Below are 20,882 nucleotides of genomic sequence, written 5' to 3' on the forward strand. Positions count from 1 at the left end.
CCTGAAGTCTCAGGACCAAAAAGACTTCCCTCTTCCACTTGGACGCTCTGTGCGTCGAAATTTTCGACGCACAGCTTGTTCCGCTGCAAGAAAAACGCCGCACACCGACGCTGATCGACGCGACGCCTTCGGGACGACCGAAACTTTGACGCACGGCCTCGCAAGGACAACACCGCCCGACTTCCCGGGAGAAATCGACGCGACACCTGCCGTGAGGTCGAAACTTTGACGCATGGCCTCGCAAGGACAACGCCACCCGACTTCCCAGGAGAAATCGACGTGACGCCTGCCGTGAGATCAAAACTTTGACGCATGGCCTCGCAGGGACAACGCCGCCCGACTCCCCAGGAGAAATCGACGCGACGCCTGCCGTGAGATCGAAACTTCGACGCGCAGCCCCGCAGAACGACGCACAGCCGGAAAACAAGCAGGAAAATCCACGCACAGACTCGGGACATCTGGTACTCCCCGCGAACCACAGAAAGAGACTGTCCGCGCGCCGGAAAACGACGCACGACTCCCCACGTGGAAAATAACGACGCAAGTCCGTGTGTGCTGAGGAGAAATCGACGCACACACCAGTTTTCCACGTACCTCTTCTCCTGTGGCCCTCTAAGGAGATTTTCCACCAGAAACCAGGTTCTTTGTGTTTGAAAGAGACTTTGTTTACTTTCTAAAGACTTAAGACACTTTGGGGGTGATTCTGATTCTGGCGGGCGGCGGAGGCCGCCCGCCAGAATTCCGCCCCCATTATACCGCTCCGCGGTCAGAAGACCGCGGAGGGTATTATGAGTTTTTCCCTGGGCTGGCGGGTGGTCTCCAAAAGACCGCCCGCCAGCCCAGGGAAAAACTCCCTTCCCACGAGGATGCCGGCTCGTAATCGAGCCGGCGGAGTGGGAAGGTGCGACGGGTGCAGTGGCACCCGTCGCGTATTTCAGTGTCTGCAAGGCAGACACTGAAATACTTTGCGGGGCCCTCTTACGGGGGCCCCTGCCGTGCCCATGCCATCGGCATGGGCACGGCAGGGGCCCCCAGGGGCCCCGCGACCCCCCCTACCGCCATCCTGTTCATGGCGGCTTTCCCGCCATGAACAGGATGGCGGTAGGGGGGGTCAGAATCCTTATGGCGGCGGAGCGCGCTCCGCCGCCATGAAGGATTCCCCCGAGCAGCGGTAAGTCGGCGGGAGCCCGCCGACTTGCCGCTTCTGACCGCGGCTGAACCGCCGCGGTCAGAATGCTCGTGGGAGCACCACCAGCCTGTTGGCGGTGCTCCCGTGGTCGGTGGCCCTGGCGGCCACCGGCCGCCAGGGTCAGAATGACCCCCTTTATATCACTTTTCAGTGATATCTTTACAAATTCATATTGCAACTTTGATCGTTTTGACCTGAAGATACCCAGATAAATATTATATATTTTTCTAAACACTGTGTGGTGTATTTTTGTGGTGTTATGCTATGGTGTTGTATGATTTATTGCACAAATTCTTTACACATTGCCTTCTAAGTTAAGCCTGACTGCTCGTGCCAAGCTACCAGAGGGTGGGCACAGGCTGAATTTGGATTGTGTGTGACTTACCCTGACTAGAGTGAGGGTTCTTGCTTGGACAGAGGGCAACCTGACTGCCAACCAAAAACCCCATTTCTAACAGTAGGGTATTGCATTCTACACTGGTCCCTGTGTGTGGCTTCTCCCCAAGCCCTCTATGTCTCTGTCTAAACCTTTCGACCTGTGTCTTGCTGTCCAACCTGCCCTTAGTACCGACCCTTTCACACTCCTAGCACCTTTTTCTGGCATAAGGAGGGGTTGCAGTAGCTCCATTCTGCATTTCCTCCTGTAGGATGTCATGCTCATTGCACACCATGCTGTGGGAAATCCTTTGACAACACCTTGGGCAAAGTTGAGTGACACTGGACAAAGCCATTAACTTTTGGGTCACCAAATTGAAGTTTCCCAAGTACACTTGACTTTGAGGAGCATTTTAAATCTTTGCTCAGATTTGTTCAGCTCGAAATCGGAGAGATTAAACAAAAATGGAAAGTCACTCATCGTACAGAACGCTGCAAGCTCTGCCACTAGACATCTGAATTTTTGGCTCATGTTATATTCTGTTGTAACAGCCTGAAAAAAGACTGAGCCACTACATTTCTCCCATCTTTCCGATCATCAGGGATCAGACCCTGTGCCGCAGTGATCACATATTACTTAACAATACAGGTGTTAAAAGGAGGCACACCATTGTTTACAGTGGACTTTGCAGGATTAGCGTAAAATCTTTTGACACTAATCCTGTAAAGCTCCAAACTACTGCCATGGGTGTTGTATCTTAGATATGGCACACACATGGTGGCGTTAGGGGGGCGCTAAGGGGCATAAGAAAAGTGGCGATGAACTGGGTGCAGCGTCACTTTCCTTAAATCAGGCCCTAAAAGACCCTTCTGCAGCTCAAATGCCTACCAATTGTTTCCCTCTCAAAACACTGCGTGGGAGAGAACTCGAATCTGTAAAATGACTAACGGAACCTGTGACCAAAGTAGTGATAATTTGCTTGAAAAAGAAATTGCAAGACCCATGGAATCAGAATCCTATAGTGATGATAGGAAAGCATATGGAGAACAGTTTATCAGGGTTACCTTGTGACATATCTACTTGCCAGGAGCTACTTATAGACGCATTTAATATACTGGTTAAAAAGGTGATTAAGAAGCCTGTCTTGTAAAATAAAGTAGACACGTTGATAAGGAAATTTGAGATGAAGCAGAGTTTATCAATCAAAAATTAGACAAATTCTGAAAACTGAATCACCCTCTTCTCTGGGACGTGTAGTACAAAACCATAAAAGAGAGTTCATTAAGGATATTTCAATATTAAGAAAAGACATCGGAATATTCTCCAGATTGCTCTCCATTTAGCAATTTCAACGAAAAATACAAACACGTTTTGGGCACTGGAACAAATTCCTATATACTAGGGGGGTGACCATCATATCCCTTATCAAAAATGGAAAACTTATTTATCAGAGCTATACCATGGGGAATCCTTCATATGGCCCAGTTTGGAAGGATCATATAGGAAATCCGCGATTTCTGGTATGGAAGTAGTAACCCTTATAAAAGCAAGCAAATAACTCACAAGCACCGGGTTCAAATGTGTTTCTGTGGCTTTAATAAAATGGAGTCCAACTAACAGGGGTGCCTCATTTTCTGTTTTAATTAAGTCAATGACTTATTTGGGTAAAGTCCCTCTGTCCTGGAAGGGTTCTATCATTCAGCCCATACTCAAGAAAGGCCCAAGAGATTTGCCGAAGAGATATAGGCTAATTGCCTTGCTAGATTTGAATGTGATGCTATTTGCGTAGTATTTGGGTCTTACAGCCAAACTGTATTTCATTTCACCAAACAGGCTTGCATCAGAATTGCTCAACAACCGAGAATATCATATTCCTAACCATACTGGTTAAGCAGACACTAGTAACAAAAGGGTGAAGATTATTTGCCTGCTTCATAGACTATACAACAGCCTTCAATAATGTAAATAGACTGAATGTGTGGAGCAAGCTGGCAGCAGGGGGCATTGATTGAGCAAGCTTTATGGAAGTTCATAATTGAATTGTACAACAATACATGGTTTAGAGTTAAATTCCAATGGCAAGGGAATGACCTCAAAAACTAATGACAGTATTAAGCAAGGATGTGTCCTGGCTCCTACATTATTTAATTTATATAGCTCGGATTTATCTGAAACCTTGGATCATTCTCTGGGAGACAATCCAGAACGTACAAATACCAAAGTGGCATATCTGATGTATGTAGATGATATGATATGATTAGACCAAACCTCATAGGTTTAACAAGGAGAGTGATTTTGCCATAAATATAAACAAAGCCAAGATTATGTCGTTTGGATCTCATAACCTGAATTTCACCTAATACATTGGAATGGATAGGATTGAATTAGTTAAGCAGTGCACCAACCTAAAAGAGATTATTGTTATTTCTTTAAATTAGGGCTTCCAACTGGTCAAAGTGAAGAAGAAAGTCCTGAAAGTAACAGTGGGTATTAAATCCTTTGTGACTAGTTATGGTGGTAGAGCGATAGGCCCTACTATTACTGCGGTTCAAATTAAATTAATTTCTGTGGTGCTGTACATCTCAATAGAATGGCATCAGTCCTCAATAGGTAGGGCTGAAAATATATTTATGGCACACATTAGGAAGTTGCTTATCTGAAGAAGTCAACTCTGCAATGCAACTCTGCAATGCAGAATAAGACTGGAGTTTGGCCTCTCATCTTTAGATGTACTAATAAGCATCACTTATATGAATTACTTCAATGACTGCCTGAAGTACAGGAAAATACACGGATGTAGTGGAAGAAGGGGATCAACGATTAAGAATCTTTTCTAGAAGTATAAATGCCTGCTTTAATGATTTAGTAACTATTAGGAGGAAGCAAAGGAAACAGCTGATAAAAAATATGAAATAAAAACATTAAGTTATATGACTGACTTACCAAAGGCTACCATATACAGTAATTCAAAATATTCCATCGAAAACGTTCACTATGCAGTGGAAGGCTCATTTGGATTTCAACATGATTCCTGCAAAAAAAGAGTAATTTCTGCTATTATATTCACCATTTAACTAATTTGATGGAGTATAGAATAGAACACGTGACTTATGGTGAATATGTAGACTCTGTAGGGGTCAAAGAAACTCTGGAGCATTTACTTTGTCTTTGTCCAACTTTATATGAATTTTGCAAAAAATATACTTAAGGCCAGCGTGGAAAGTGGAAGGCATAAGGACAACAAGAGGCGACCATTTTCTGGTTCAACGACTCCACCCCTGAACATGTTGGGTAGATCACTGGATGTTTAAATAAGGAGAGGAAAAATGTAGGGTTCTGTCGGTCATTAAGTGGAGAGGGAAATTTATTTGTCTCAGCTTGGGAAACTGGCTCCTATGTTATGTAGTTTAGCATTTGTAATGCACACCATCAAAAGGGGCCTCTAGGTGCATCAGTGGAGGAAGGGAATGACCAATTCCTCCTGCGCTTTCTATCAATAGATAGCTTCACAAGAATGCCAGATCTTCCAAAACCCCAGTAAGAAGGATACCACCCTTAGCTGCACCAGAATGGAATTCCACATTTTGACCACAGCCAGTAAGAAAGAAAAACAGCTTCCTTGATGTTGTCCCTTAAATCTACCCATATGGAGAAAATTCAATGAAGATGGTCTCATCGTTATGCTGGAGGCATACCTTTTTAAATGCTTGCTGACAGGGCCTGGGGAGTTACACTGTAGCACCTTAACAATTAACAGACTTTAAAAGGCATACATTGACACATTAGTAACTAATGGAGCATGTGTCAAAGTGGTTTGGCATGACGGTCACGTGTATAGGCAAAAGTCAAATATGCAGATGTGTTCTGAATGACTTGAAGCTTTTGCACAAGAGAAACTAGGAGCTCAAAATAGAGAAAGCTACATTAATCCACCCGTGCCCCAATTAATTCTCGAACTGTTAGTAATTTACATTCAGTAGAGAAAAAATAATTTTTTTCTGTTACAATTTTTAGGTAATACGCCAAAAGGACCACTTCACTGATATGAAGTGCTAGAGATAGCTGGGAGTGCAATACAACGCTGAAACTCTTGACTTTTCCTACAGGACTTGTAGCTATTCCCATTTCTGATGACCAATAAACCTCCGGGCCACAGATAACTGCAGTCTTTAATTACCAAGTTCTTGGTCCTTTCCACATTAACCTACTGCTGCCATCAAGTTCCAGATTAAATGTGGAGTCTGTTGAAGTTTTCAGTTGTATGGAATGTTGATTACCTAGGCGCAGGCTCAACTGTGTGCTATCTGTGTACATGTATGCTTTGAACCCTCTCTTTTCAAGTAACTCAGCAGAGGGTACATTAAATAAAGCAAAATATTGTTGGCAACCATATAGAATGTTGTTGAAAGATCCAATAAGGAACTGCAAACTAATATGGTCCATATCCAAATTTGCTCTCAAGTCTTCTGAAATGAGCAGTAGAATGAACTGACTCAGTGCTGTGGGTGGGCCTAAAACCTGCCTGCAAGATAGCGAGGCAGTCATAATTTTTGCAGATAATTTCCCAACATCAGAGTCACATGCTTTTCCAATACCTTGGAAGCAAAGGGAGGAGGGAAATTGAGTGAAAAAACATTAGGCTCCCTGGGGTCAGCACGTAACTTCTTTAAGAAAGGAGTAATGATTCCAGTCTTTAAAAAAGTTGGAACGCCTCCATTTATTGAGAAGGACTATAAATGGTAACACAATTCATGAATACGGTGACAAATAGAAATTAATGACAAGGATCCAGAGAAGATCTAGACAATATGTTGCCCAATAGAGATTGAAGATCAACAGTAATTTTTCAATGAATATGTATATTTGGTCTCCTTCCTGGCTCTGTTCAGGACATGGAGCGTGTCTTTTATGTCCTACATGCTCACGAGTCTTACAAATCCAAGCTTGAGTACTCCTAGTGAAAGATCCAGACTACCATTTGGAGGTTACTAGCAGATTGCCCGGTATTGGTGTTGGAATAGATTTCTCCCTTCTCTATGAATCTTGAACTATAGACTTGACGTCACTCTGCTATTGCAGGACAAACTTATTTTCCTGCCAGTAGCTCCAAGTCCAAGTGACCGTCATCACTAATGTAACTTAAATCTGGTTACTTCCCAGTTCCATAATCCTGTGTTTTCTGTCTTAGTGTCTTACAGTTCATAATCTAGATGATGGTGGCACAAATCTGGTTCACCTCAATATCCAGAGACCTCCTGTGGTTGTTAATTGAGTATAACCACTTCAACAGAGTATGTCTAAAACTCCAATCAGTACGAAATGCATGTATTTGACTTTTAGATTTACAAGTGATCCGTGGATTTGGTCTCAGTTTGCAGTATAATGTAAATTCTATCACAAATGCTCAGCCATTTTCAATGTCAGAAAGACTCCTAAGTGATCACAATGCTGGTTTAGGGATGGACAATCTTGCAGCTATGATCAAAATATCAGCCCTCCTGTTTGTTTACATCCCATTATCACTTATATCCCATGTTTTTGGCTCAATCCAGAGGTAAGGGATTGCAGGATTTTAGTAGTGTCCCTTCAGTGTTCCACTAACATGTCCTTTCAGCGTTTCACTAACAGAAAATCTCCTATTCCTATCCCCACTTGTAACTCAGTGAAGATTAAGAAAACAGAAAGAGGGTTCCCAAATTAAAGTCCTGTCCAAAGAAGGGGCCATCTGTTAGACCTGGCATACTTGGAGTGGTTTTCTAACAGGAACAGGTAAACAGTTCATTATTGGCGTCTTTGAAACTGTAATGAAAAATCCTAACTATGAAGTTAGACTTTAAATTATAATATTGAAAATGCCACTTTTAGAAAGTTGTCATTTTCTTGCCTTAACCATCTAGCGCCTGCAGCCTGTCTTTGGGTCACATGGTGCAGTTGGCAATTAGGCTTTGTGTACTCCTCCTAGACAGCCACACACAAAAGGGAGATTTGGTGTTCCTGGATGGGCCATCACTGGCAGGATGGGAGGGAGGAGCTGGACACACACCTAATTAGACTTAAATAGGCTGTTCTGCCGCCACAAAAAGGGCTCCATAACCCTGGTAATTAGTCTGGAGCCAGGACAAGGAAGGCAGGGCACATGTGCACTTCAAAGGCATGCCTCTAGAATCTTCTTCCACTTCAAAGGCACAACTAGGTATAAATATTGGACCTACGTCACCAACTCTTCAGAACACTTCTGGACCTGCTAAAACTCTGCTAGAATGAAGGACTGCTGTGCTGCTGAAAGGACTGCCACTCTGCTGGACTGCTGCTCTGAAGGACTGTTGACCTGCTGTGATGACCTGATGCCTGCTTCCCTCTTACATGGGTGAAAAGGACTGGCCCTGCATCTGTTGAACCCAGGGCCCCAGAGTGACTCCAAGGGATAGTTGGCTGGTCTCCTGATTTGAACCTTGGGAACAGAAAGCTCCAACAACCTTAGCCCGAACACCTGGACTGTGCCATTTGTGAATCTACCCTGCCAAGTGGTGCCACCCTAGTCCTAGACTCTTGAAAGTAGGGCCTAATGCTTTGCCAGCCTCTGTGGACTAAGGGTGTCCGGGGAGCTAACGGAGTTTTTGGAACTCTGTGCTCTGCTTGGAGTGTGGAGTAAGTCTAAAAACTCTGCTAGTCCTGCCAGCGGAGCGGAGCTCACCTGGTGCGAGCTGCAGCTCACTATGGGATGCACAGCACAAGCGCAGACCGTCTGCTTTGTGCAACCCATAATTGGGCTGCAGCGCACACCAGAGCACAGAGGGAGGCAGCCGCAGCAGGGAGAGGCTAGTCGTTGGACGATGAGGAAAGGAGGACACCCAGGAAGACCCAGGTACACCCTTGTCTCTTTTATCATTGTTTGTGCACACAAGTGCACAAACAAGGACTGAAACTGAAGTTTTTGCTGTCTACAGCCCTGGCCTGAATTCAACCAGGGCCGTAGGCAGTGAAAGCTGCTGTTTCAGGCCTCTTGAGCACCAGCTGGTGCGTAAGAGGCCTGGCACCTTTCACTGCCTATGGCCCTGGCCTAAATTCAGGTCAGGGCCATAGGCGGTGAAAGCAAGCTACTGTTACAGATCTCTTTTGCACCGACCTGCCCCGTGTGCACTGATGTTCCACCCCGCATTGTACCTAAGGCCTCTCTCTCGCTTATACTTTTGCTTCAGACTGATCTGAAATCTTCAATGAAAGAAGTCCTACTTGAGCTAAATAATTTAGAGGGCAATAGGGCCGGTTATGAGCCTTCTAAGGACCATCAAACAAATAAAGTGTATTTAGTGGAATTAAGATTGGAGGTACATGACTCTGGCATTTTTTCTGCTTTTCTGCGCATCGGGTCTCGTGCCTCTTCCTTCAGGTGAAGGTTGGCCTTGATGCAGTGGTGGCAGCTGACCTTGCTTCCGCATGCCACATCTGGGTTCAAAGCATCTTCCTCATGCAGACAACATTATCAGATGGATTCCTACCAGATGCCATCAACGCTATCTATGATACACGTCATCTTGATGCAGACCCAGCCTTCCTGTCCCTACGGAGTCTGATCTAGAGACCTCATTCCAAGATAACAAGGGTTTTCTCATGGACATGGAACTGGCAGATTCCATTTATCACACTAAGCTCTCTTTAGGTTAGAGAATAGGTTCTCCATGCTAGAGTATTAGGGCCTATTTCTCATCTCATGTTGCAAGATGGTGGGGTCTTTATATTCATGACTCTCATTTTTACAATTCTGTTTCTTGCATTATTCATTATACTAATCATTGCTGCTCATGCACTTTACAGTAGATAGCAGTCTCGTTAATAAAACCTATTAAATACTTTACTGCATCTCCTTCATTGCTTGCGTATGGCTGAGACTTGTTGCTCATGTGAGAAAAGACAATCTCCGTTTAACTACGACTCCCCTGCGATGTCACACTCTTGAGTCCATGCATAAAGTCTGCCACAAATCACCTTTTACTTTTTGGGTTTTTGGTGAGGTACTGCTTGTGAGCCAGGAGCGTTGGGCAGAGAGTTGCGACTTATTGTAGGATTGGCCTAGTCGCCTACAAACAAAAGTACTGTCATCCCTAAGCCAGCAGTCTTGCCTAGAGCAAGAGCCCAACTACAACATGGTGCCACCAATGATGGTGTTTTGACACTAATTTATGGATGCCCTAAGTATCTCTGTCTCACACACAACAGGTACCCTAAGTACCATTACAAGGTGACGTCCGTGGTCTTTGGGATAATCCTACTCAGCTGAACAGGGAGTATCTAACTAGTCTGTAGGTTGTTCGAGCTCGAACTCTTAAAAAGAACTTTCTCCCCATTTGGTGTTCCATCTCTTTACCCATTCCATAATATGGCTATCTCCGTAAACATTCCCAAGAATATCAGACGTGCATTAACACTACACCTAATAGGGCATGGCTTCAGAGATGATGACGGGGATGTCACATTCATAGTAAAAGCTTATGAAGTTTACCAAACATAAATGTTCTGCTCCTGGGTCACCTTTACTGAGGAGGAACCTAGAAAATATACATTCCATACACACAGAATTGTGAATGTACTGCAGCAGTACCAACCATACCAGTATCTTGAAATACCAATTACTTATCAAGAACATCAGTACTGGTTTAATGGCGCCCTACCACACGTAATACAACCTGTGAGATTAGATCCTTTAGGTAATGATGGACCAACGTGGCCAATGTTTGTCACATATACACCTCACCCCAGTGTTCAAAATATGCAGGGAGTTGACCTGCGCTCTCTTTACAATGCACTAGTAACACTATATAGACGGCTAGTTCAATTCATAATGCAAACTTTGAACACAACACCAGCTGGTTCAGCAACACCAGCACCTGCTGGATACCAATTGGCCGGTAATGGGATTAACCCACAAACAGTACATTCTATCATGGGCAAAGTGCCCACAGAACAAGAGAAAATCCTGTTCTGGATATCCCAAAAAACAAAGCAGCTGGAAGCTGTGTTTGCCCATTTGGGACCACCGGAAAAACATAGAATTCTCAGTATGTGCTAGCCCTTCGGAATGGTTGACTCAGTGGATAACTGCACCACATGGGGTACAGTCTTCACTGCAATTAATACTTCCACACATGGTACCCCGACACTTGCCAATGTACCGGAAACAACTTCAGAATGAACACGGGGCTGCTCCAGCCCTAGTTTTGTGGATGAAACTGATGCGTAACTTCGATGCAGTCTCCTCAATAATACTCAGTAACATTAAAGAGGAAGTGGTAGTGTTGTCTATATGCCAGTGGCTCTGAGTGATCCCACATTTAGAACAGGAAAAACAGCTGGCGAAAATAATTTCCAATACCTATACCAGTATAGGACGGGATAGTTTGGGAGCCAAGCCGAAAAAGCCTGAAATACAAAGTACCACCCCTAAGGAAGGTACCAAAAATGCACAGGAGGGTTCTAAAAAGCGCTGGGATCAAGAAAAACAAATTAAAGGCAGATGAAGCTAGAGAGTAGACTCTCCACACCTGGAGAACTCCGAAAGGGGATATCATCTCAGAAATAGGGTGAATATAAAAGCTCCTGGCAGATATACTGATTTAAGTCCCTCTCGTTCCTTTCAGGATGCACCGGATAAAAGAAGCAAGAGTGTGAGCCGGTCAGAGCAACTTCCTGACTGCGTGAAATAGAAGAAAGACTCATGCGGACTTTAGACAAAAAAAGAAGAAAAGTCCCCACAACAAAAGCCACAATTAAAAAGAAAAAGGTGGCAGCACTTTCAATTACAAATGCCAGTAAACATGAGAACATTGCTGAAAAACAAGACGTGGGCTGTGACACTGCTGGACAGCGCAGCAGAAGTCACAATATGTTGCCAGAGTCTGAAAGGTCATCTGGATGCAACAGCAACTTGTGACTCTATTGCAGTCTAGACTGAGGACGGGCGCGTTCTCCCACCCAACAGGGTTTATGATTTAAATATCCAGCTTGAGGGAGAAATAGAGTGCACCATTAGTGTAATATCCTGGGATGAACTTAGTTGTGATATACTCTTGGCCGAAAGAGACTGGCCTTCTGAACACGTCTGTGCTCTCCAAAAGAGGAAGATGTAATTTTGCCTTCTTTTTATGATCTTGTTCTAGAAGAGGTAAAACAAGCTTACGCTGTCAACTGGTCTTTAGTGCAGGCATCTGTGTTATACTGCAATCATGTAGGTTGGGCTAGGGATTCTCCTTACCATGTAGTACTGATTAGGTGTACACCCCAGCCTCAGCCCCAATATCCTTTTAAACACGAAGCCAAAGCTCCAGTGAGGGAGATCCTCACTCATCTTGAGTACCAGGGAGTAATTGAGCCCTGTGTCTCTGCAATGAATAACCTGTTATTCCCCGCTGCAAACCCAAACATCCATATAGAATAGTCTTAGATTACAGACATTTAAACAGTCACACACGCACATATGCATTACAAAATTCACACTGCACTGCACTGCACTAATTAACAACATAAAGCGTAAAAAATACAAAACAACTTTGGATAACTCCAATGTTTTTTTCTGCCAAAATTTGGCATATGTAAGTCGGACCTGAGAGCGTTCTCATTTGGCTCACAAAAACGCTTCTGTCATTTGCGCCAGGGCTACAAGATCAGCCCGGGCTGTTCTCAGCCCCTGTAACATCAATATTGCATGATATTGATCCCAAGGCATTGTTATATGTGGATGACATCTGTCTAACAGATGACAACCTCAACATTCATCTTACCAGGGTCGATCAGATCGTTTTGGGATTTGCAGCCTTTGGTTACAAATGTAATTATAAGAAAACTAAAATAGCCTTTCTCAGTGTATCGTTCCAGGGATATGAGCTCTCAAGTGAGGGCAAGAGCCTGGCCCGCACTTTTTAGAAAAATGTGCTCAACTCTAGCCACCAAATACTATCAAAAAACTACAGTCTTAATTTGGGTTCTTTAACTGTGACAGAACATACATTCCTGATTATGCACAATGCATCAAGCCACTTTATGATTTAATACGCCCTGATTTCTCTAGCAGACCCTGGACAGTGGAACACACAAGCATCCTTAGAGGATTGCAACAGGACATGCTAGAAGCAAAACACTTACACAGTCTTGACAACAAAACATATTTTGTCATCAGAATAATTGCTGGTGCCATTGGGTTCACTTATGTTACCTTTAACGAAGGCAACACGTTGTTCATAGCATACAAATCATATTTATATTCCAATGCAGAATGCTTTGCACCCATAGAAAAATGTCTAACTGCTGTACAGATGGCTGTCAGCAAGGAAAGGCAACTTGCCCAAGGGAAATGCATTAGTGTTGTTATCCTTGTGCTCGCCCTAGAGGCCATCACCAAAGCTACCGTTCCTACTGCAAAACCATTATCTACACATTAGATTCAATGGGTAACCTACCTGACTGCCACAGATGTTGATTACATCTTTGAACCCAAACCTTCAAACACAAGAATTTCTCCAGTATGAACAGGAGTACCCTGCTCCTCTTGATATCTTGCCGCTGAACAGATACCATACTGTCATTTACACTGATGGCTAAGCAGAACCAGCTGTAGGTACTAAACATCAGTACTCAGCCACTTGCACAGCCATGAGGGGAGTGAGGAAGGATGGTAAAATCCACCCTCACAATACCTACACACAGACCCTGGGGGACTGCACAGCTCAGCTGGCTGAACTGAAAGTCCTCATCCTAACACTAGAACATATGGATCCAGTACAACTCACATTGATTGTCTGTTATTCGTACTACTGTGTCCAGTACTATAATGAGTATCTTAATTATTGGCGATTAAACAGATTCAGAGACTCAAAGGGGAACACCATAAAACACAGAACTCTGTGGGGGAGGGTAGCTGATCTTAAGGATAATCTACCTACTGCTCATGTAGTCTATACATTGGGCCAACAATGTGTAGGTGTACATGAGTTGGCAAGACTTTGGCTGTTGAAGCAGCCAAACAGTAGCTACGGCTTCTGTTGCTGCTGGGACTCATTCTCAGATGAGAGTGGATAATGAACTACTGGCTGCCGTGAAAGATTCGGCTGAAGGCAAGTCTCTCTCAAAAGCATACCCTACAAGGTATTCATACCACATCAGTGAACAGAATGTTGTCTTTGCAGCAGTTCCATGGTTGGAGATCGAGTGATCCCAACAAAGACCAGAGATTAGATCTAATAAAAGCAGCACGTGAGAGTGGCCGGGTCTATAGAAACAGGCAAAGCAATATGTTCTTTGTTGTGGCATTTACCAAAGGTCTCAAATGTCAAATGTCCTCTGCAGACATCCCTCTTAGTGTCCAACAGGCCACTGCAATGTGTGTACCAGGACCATTGTGGTCCCCTTCAACCTGATGGTGCATACAAATACATCTCAGTCGCTGTAGATTCTTGTTCTAGGTTCCTCTGGGCATGGCCTCAGTGGTCGGCTGACGCTCAAACTGTTATAAAAGACTTGCTGATCTTTATTGGTACATGTGCGGTTGCAGCATTCTATTCTGACCAGGGCCCTGCCTTTGCCTTTAAGGCATTCAGGGAAACCATGAGGACATTGGGTGTAGAACTCCATTATTCCTCACCGTGCCATCCCAAGGGTAATTTGGTTGTGGAGAGCAGGAATCGAGATCTAACGCAGTCCTTAACAGAGTTTTAGGTTCTTGCCGCAGTTGGCTTCTTTACCTATATTACCTATATGGTCCAGAGAGTGCTGAATAATCTGGAAAGACGTCCTTTGGAGGATGCACTACTTACGAGGTTCTCTGTAGGATACCAATGTATGTCCCAGATTTAGATGTCCCTGGTTTGGTGGCAGCAGATACAAAGTTTGACATAAATGAATGTCTCACTGTCTGTTTTGCTTTTGCTAATGACCGAGCTGACAAAAATCTCTGGAATGCACTTCTCAGTTCAAAGATGACATTTATTATTACTTCACCACGAGGTCCTAAAAATAAATTAATAGATCAAAAGCATAGTCACAGCAATGAAAGGAAAATATATCAAAATGATTCTGAACTGCAATGTACACAGCAAATATTTGTGATTATATTATAGCATAAGTGCAAAGCAAAGTATAACGTAAAAATTCATCACCGTAGGGCCTGCCAAGCTCTTCATCTTTCTCATGCCAGCAAGAGGATGACCCCGTTCAACTGCGAGAAAGAAATATCCACCCTCATGAGACAAGTGTGTGTGACAGGCATTTGACGTCTAATCCTGACTGAGGTCTTGGAAATTCCCTCGCTACTGAACAGGAACACCTTTTTATATCTTAAAGAACCGAAAGGGCTTTCTGGAGAAAAAAAAACTCCCATGAAACAGAAATATTCAAACACGCTGGCTATTGTAGGTCAGAGTTGGAAGAAAAATGTTGAAAACTGGCCAACATTTCAAAGCTCTCCTCCCAAGGCCAAACCGTTCCCTGCACTGAAGAAAAAAAAACATGTGCATTCTTATCATGCTGACTGACTAACTGTTCGGTGAGAAAGAATAGGAAAAGCAAGCACAGTTTACCATGGGAAAAACAGCTCAACTGCAATGTCTCAACTGCAATGTCTAACGCCACAATAAAGTCAATAGACAGCTAAACTGAATACAAAATGTAATCTGCAATTGGTGAACACTGAACAACTAATATGCAAAGTGGTGCAACACAAAGTCAGTGGTCAAATATATATATTATCATTACACTGTCTTACAGGAGCTTCAGCAATTTCATGATAATTCATCAGCCAGTGCTGCCACCTTAGGAATAAGGGATTTGCCAACAACGTCTACAGGCTGGATTCCTAAAGTCGGGCTCTGGTTTGTGAGAAGATTGCTATGAAGAAGAAATTCGGCCCATCCTACAGAGCACCGGTCCAAGTCCTTGGAATAAAAGGTACCAGAACTGTCATCCTACCACCGCTGCCAGGCTCTAAAGCAAACAGATTTGTCTCCATCGACAACATCAAACTACACCATGTAGCCAATCCTGCACAGTTGACCTGGAGGTCCCTTGGGTAGTTCCCGGTCCCCTCTCACTACCCAACAGGATATACCTCTTCAAAGTAGAAACAACAACACTCCTGACTACACCAGAATGTACAATGATGCTACAAATGCCTCCTTGTGCATAGGGAGGGTGGAAATGAGCTTTTGCTTATTTCTGTTACCACTTCAACAACTGTCCTAGATGTGGCTGTTTTCTATTTCAACTCAACACAAACAGACAAAATCATCTACTATGATCCTCCACGTGAAGTGGATCCATCCACCAGTAATGCACCGACTCCTGTGTTTGCAGAGACTGCTTCTAGTTATTTCATTGACCTTGATGACTTTTCTTTGACTTCATCCGCACTTGCAACTGAAACTGTTTCAAAGAGATGTAAGCTGCACATATGGCTTAAAAATAACAATTTAATTTACCCATGGAATTATCTATGGATATATCTGACATTGCTTGCCTTTCTCTAATGGATTGGTTTTGTGACTGTTTTCTTTCTCTTGGTAAATGGTCATTATCTTCCTAAAAGCACTTTTGTTGAGCCTGTGGATGAAGTTTTAACTCCATATCTTTCCTCACATAAGGTCTGAAGAGACTTGTCCCTTGTGAACATTTTAGCAGCACCAATTCCAGATGGGATTGTTTGGGACAAAGTTCCATTTGATATATACAGGTCTACCGAGGTCATTCAAATTCCATATGTTTTCAAAATTTAAATGACTGATATAATTACACCTGGAGTTGTTTCTGATGACTGGGATGTTCAAACGTTTTATTCAGTGCTTGCTGAACTGCAGGAATATACTGTATTTCAAAGTGATGATGTGTACACTAACACAAAGAATTATGGGGAAATGTTCTGTTATAGTAATTGGGGCCATTACTACCTGCACAGAGCAACTAGTCACAGATCAGTATTCAATTACACACAGTGGAAACACTGTTCAACCCCGCCTGTGGGGAGCACAAAGCATTATACAGATAAATTCACATGTTTTTCGGGGCATGACATTAAGGATGCAGAATCATACTACTTCAAGATACCACCTTCTAAAATTAGGAAGATTTTGCTAGCAAACTCTAAACTGATCTACTCAGATTCCCTTGTTTCCCAATTTGCAGTTGAAGGCTACAAATACTAGAAGAAAACTAAATATGTAAAAAGTGTATGGCGAACACAAAATTGGCAAATTCAGGGAGGGAAGCTTTATTTAGAGCATGACTTATCCCTGTCCAAATGATCTTTTTAAATGATACAATTCAACCGTCATATTGTATAGGGTGAGCAAAAATAAAAGAGATTAATGCACCCAGTATCCCCACACAGGTGAAATTTAAAAATTGGCAATCCTTTCTAAACATCACAGGGGAACAATTAGATGTAAAGGTTCAGGCTGGCACCTTTAATTCTTAACTTTCCAGTCCTGTCAGGTGGTTATTTGGGCCAATAGACACAAATGGGTGTCTGGGGCATTCTGTTAATTCCTCAGGGGGTTTCAAGATTAGCCGGCTGGACCCTCTCTTTGCCTCGGGTCAACACTCAGGTATAGTTACCACATACAGTGTGAGTAAACTGTGCCAACAATGGTTACAAACCAACACTCCAGCAGCAGTTAAAGAACATCTTAATACGCTATCTGAAGACATAGGGGGTCATTCTGACCCGACCACGGGAGCACCGCCAACAGGCTGGCGGTGCTCCCACGAGCATTCTGACCGTAGCGGTTCAGCCGCGGTCAGAAGCGGCAAGTCGGCGGGCTCCCGCCGACTTACCGCTGCTCGGGGGAATCCTTCATGGCGGCGGAGCGCGCTCCGCCGCCATGAGGATTCTGACAGCCCCTACCGCCATCCTGTTCATGGCGGGAAACCCGCCATGAACAGGATGGCGGTAGGGGGTGCCGCGGGGCCCCTGGGGGCCCCTGCCGTGCCCATGCCAATGGCATGGGCACGGCAGGGGCCCCCGTAAGAGGGCCCCGCAAAGTATTTCAGTGTCTGCCTTGCAGACACTGAAATACGCGACGGGTGCAACTGCACCCGTCGCACCCCTGCAACTACGCCGGCTCAATTCTGAGCCGGCGTCCTCGTTGCAGGGGCATTTCCTCTGGGCCGGCGGGCGCTCTTTTGGAGAGCGCCCGCCGGCCCAGAGGAAATGTCTCAATGGCCGCCGCGGTCTTTTGACCGCGGTGCGGTCATTTGGCGGCGGTACTATGGCGGACGGCCTCCGCCGTCCGCCATAGTCAGAATCACCCCCATAGACTTGCAAGACTTCTCCAAGAAAGCTACACTCTAAAAGATTTATCCATGCCATATACAATGAGATCTGGAAGCTTTCTCAAATTGAAGCAGCTGTGTGTTTAAGGCAGATTGATAAGGACATTTTTTAAAAAGCTTTAGCTGTTGTCGATAATGGCATGAGTACTCTGTCCAACCGAATATACTCCCTTAAAAACATAGGGGGTCATTATGACCCTGGGGGTCGGTGATCATGTGGCAGTAGTACCCCCAACAGACTGGAGGTACATACCGCCACCTTATGACAGCCAACCCGCCAATTTCCCATTCCGACCGGCATGGCGGTAGAATCCGCCGGGCCGGAGATAAGAATCTCCAGCCCAGCGGCTGCTATTGTACCACTGGCGGCATCATGACCCTGCCTACCGCCGTGGTTTTTGTGGCGTTCACAATACCATGAAAAACCATGGCAGTAGGCCTTACCACTTCCCTATCACTGGTAGGAGGCTCACCCACCCCCAAACACTCCACAGATGCCCCCACCCTCTCCCATTCATGCACACTCCCAGATATGCACCACGCATACACACAGTCACTCACTCAGGCATACACGCATTCATTCATTCTCGCACACATCCATACACAATCACACTGACACGCAGACATGCATTCACATTTCCATTCATACATGCATTCTCACACACGCATTCACACTCGCAAACAACACTACACACACATTCGCATTCACGCACATACTCACACATTCATGCACACAACCCCCCCACACACACACAACACCCCCTTCCCCTGTCGGAAACCCAACTTACCTGCATCCAGGGGGTCTTCCAGCAAGGAACGGGGCAGGGCGCTGCTACCGCCAGCAGAACACCGCCAGGCCGCATAATTATTCATAATATGGCTGGCGGCGGTCTACTGGCGTGGTGTTGCTGGTGGTAGCAGCGCCACCTTAACACCATCCGCCAGTATGGCCACAGAAGTATTTCCGCCTTTCTTGTGGCGAAAATCCGGCTGTGGTCAAAATGTGGCAGACTGATGTTATCCACGACATCGGTCTTTTGGTGGCTGTTGACACGGCGATAGGCGGCATTTACCGCCAATGTCTTAATTAGGGCCCTGGTGTCATCTGTCATTGCTATAATTCAGAATTACATGTCCCTTTTACACCATGGACAAAGTCAACTGCATTTCATCATGCAGTTAGATTGGACACTACAGATTCTGAAAAATACTGCGTTCCATGGAAATACATTAACAGTAGTGACCTGTTTGCTGCTTTTCATTTATCCAGGGAAAAATCAGGCAATGGTTAAAAGGGAAGCGAGTTTCACCATTCTTTATATAGAAAAAATAGGAAAGTTGCCTTTCACGGATGCGCAAAGTCTATTGACAGTATGGCTCGTACATGGCATTATAAATCTGTCCATTTCCACCTTTCGTTTTTCGAAATGCTTGAAACATCTTGCCGTGGGCAGATACGAGTGGCTCGGCGATAGCTATATTAAAGAAGAGTGGGAGTTGCCCTTTGAATATAAATGTCTGAACGGCAAAAAAGCCTTTCTCAGCGGAAGCGAATGTGAGACTACTGTTAGTCATTCAATGATCTGCAAACAGGTGTCTCTTCATGGCCTTTGCATTACGGGGGTCACAAACGTGGCCTGCTTCCTGAAGGGTTTTCCCCTCCCTTTGATTTGTCCAGCATTTCAAATATTTTTGAATGGCAGTTATGTGGTCCTGAACAAGCAGAGCTGTTCAATTTCAGGCTCCAGGATTGTAACTTGTTGCGGACATGTTTTATTCCCCCCACACAAGAGATAAGAGTAGAAGAAATGTGGCCTCACATTGATACTACTAATGTAAATTATGACAAGCTGAGCAGACTAACGGCGCTACTGTTCCAGAAACAAGGAGGCATATTTATATTCAGCGCTGAATTTGCATTATTTGTTTTACACAAATTCATCGCAAACTTAACTCCATATTTATATTTTGACACTAAACCCATCCAGTGTCAAATTATTGGAGTTAACCTCATTTATTGGATGCGTGAAACCACCTTACGTTAATGAGATGCAAGGTAGGCATTCCCGTCCAAAAAATGACTCTAAACCCCTAGTGCCATATTTATCCCCTGTGCACAAATGACACATGGGTGGGAGACGTACCCAAAAAATGCCATTGTCCCCGTTTTGCGTCACATTTTAATTCCTGGGTCTGACCAGGCGTTAAAATGAGGCACATACACCACTATATAAGGAAAAGTCACAGAAGGAAGATTTGCTACCTCCAGGACAACATGGAAGTCGTACTGCTCCAGCTAGGCACAGGCCGCAGATGTCCGCAACAACAGCTGCTCCCTCCACCTCCACAACAGCAACCCCATATACCACCACAGCACCCACAAAGGCAACACAGAATGCAGAAGAGGATATTTCGGCAGAGAACAGCCCTTCTTGGCCTCAGGGAGCAAGACATCATCAGGACTTACTGTCTCAAACGGGAGTCCATTCTACGCCTGCTGAACCAGATTGCACCAGACAGTACAGCAAGGCTGCAAACGCCTTACATCATACCACCCATCTCAGAGCTCCTCACTGTTCTGCATATGCTGGCTCCTGGATCATTTCAGACAATAGGGGCACTAATGGCTGGTGTGTCCCAGCCATCAATATCTGTTAAACTGTCAAAGGTCCTAGATGCCATCATCTGCCTCAGACCCGACCACATCTGCTTCCCAAATACCCAGCAACTGCAGCAGGAGACCAAGCAAGGATTCTATCTGGGTTTCCGCATGTGCTGGGTGCAATGGATGGCACCCATGTGTGACTGGTGCCACCTGCAGCTACGGAACACCTCTACAGGAACCGCAAGCACACACATTCGCTAAGTGTGCAGGCCTTTGTGGACCACCGGGGGCTCTTCACCAACATCTCGGCCAAGCACCCCGGCAGCGTCCATGATGCTTACATATTCCAGCACTCCACCATCAACAAGTGGTTCCAGGATGGACAATATGGCAATGGCCTA

The sequence above is a fragment of the Pleurodeles waltl genome, chromosome 6 (assembly GCF_031143425.1).
Source record: "Pleurodeles waltl isolate 20211129_DDA chromosome 6, aPleWal1.hap1.20221129, whole genome shotgun sequence".
Taxonomy (NCBI): domain Eukaryota; kingdom Metazoa; phylum Chordata; class Amphibia; order Caudata; family Salamandridae; genus Pleurodeles; species Pleurodeles waltl.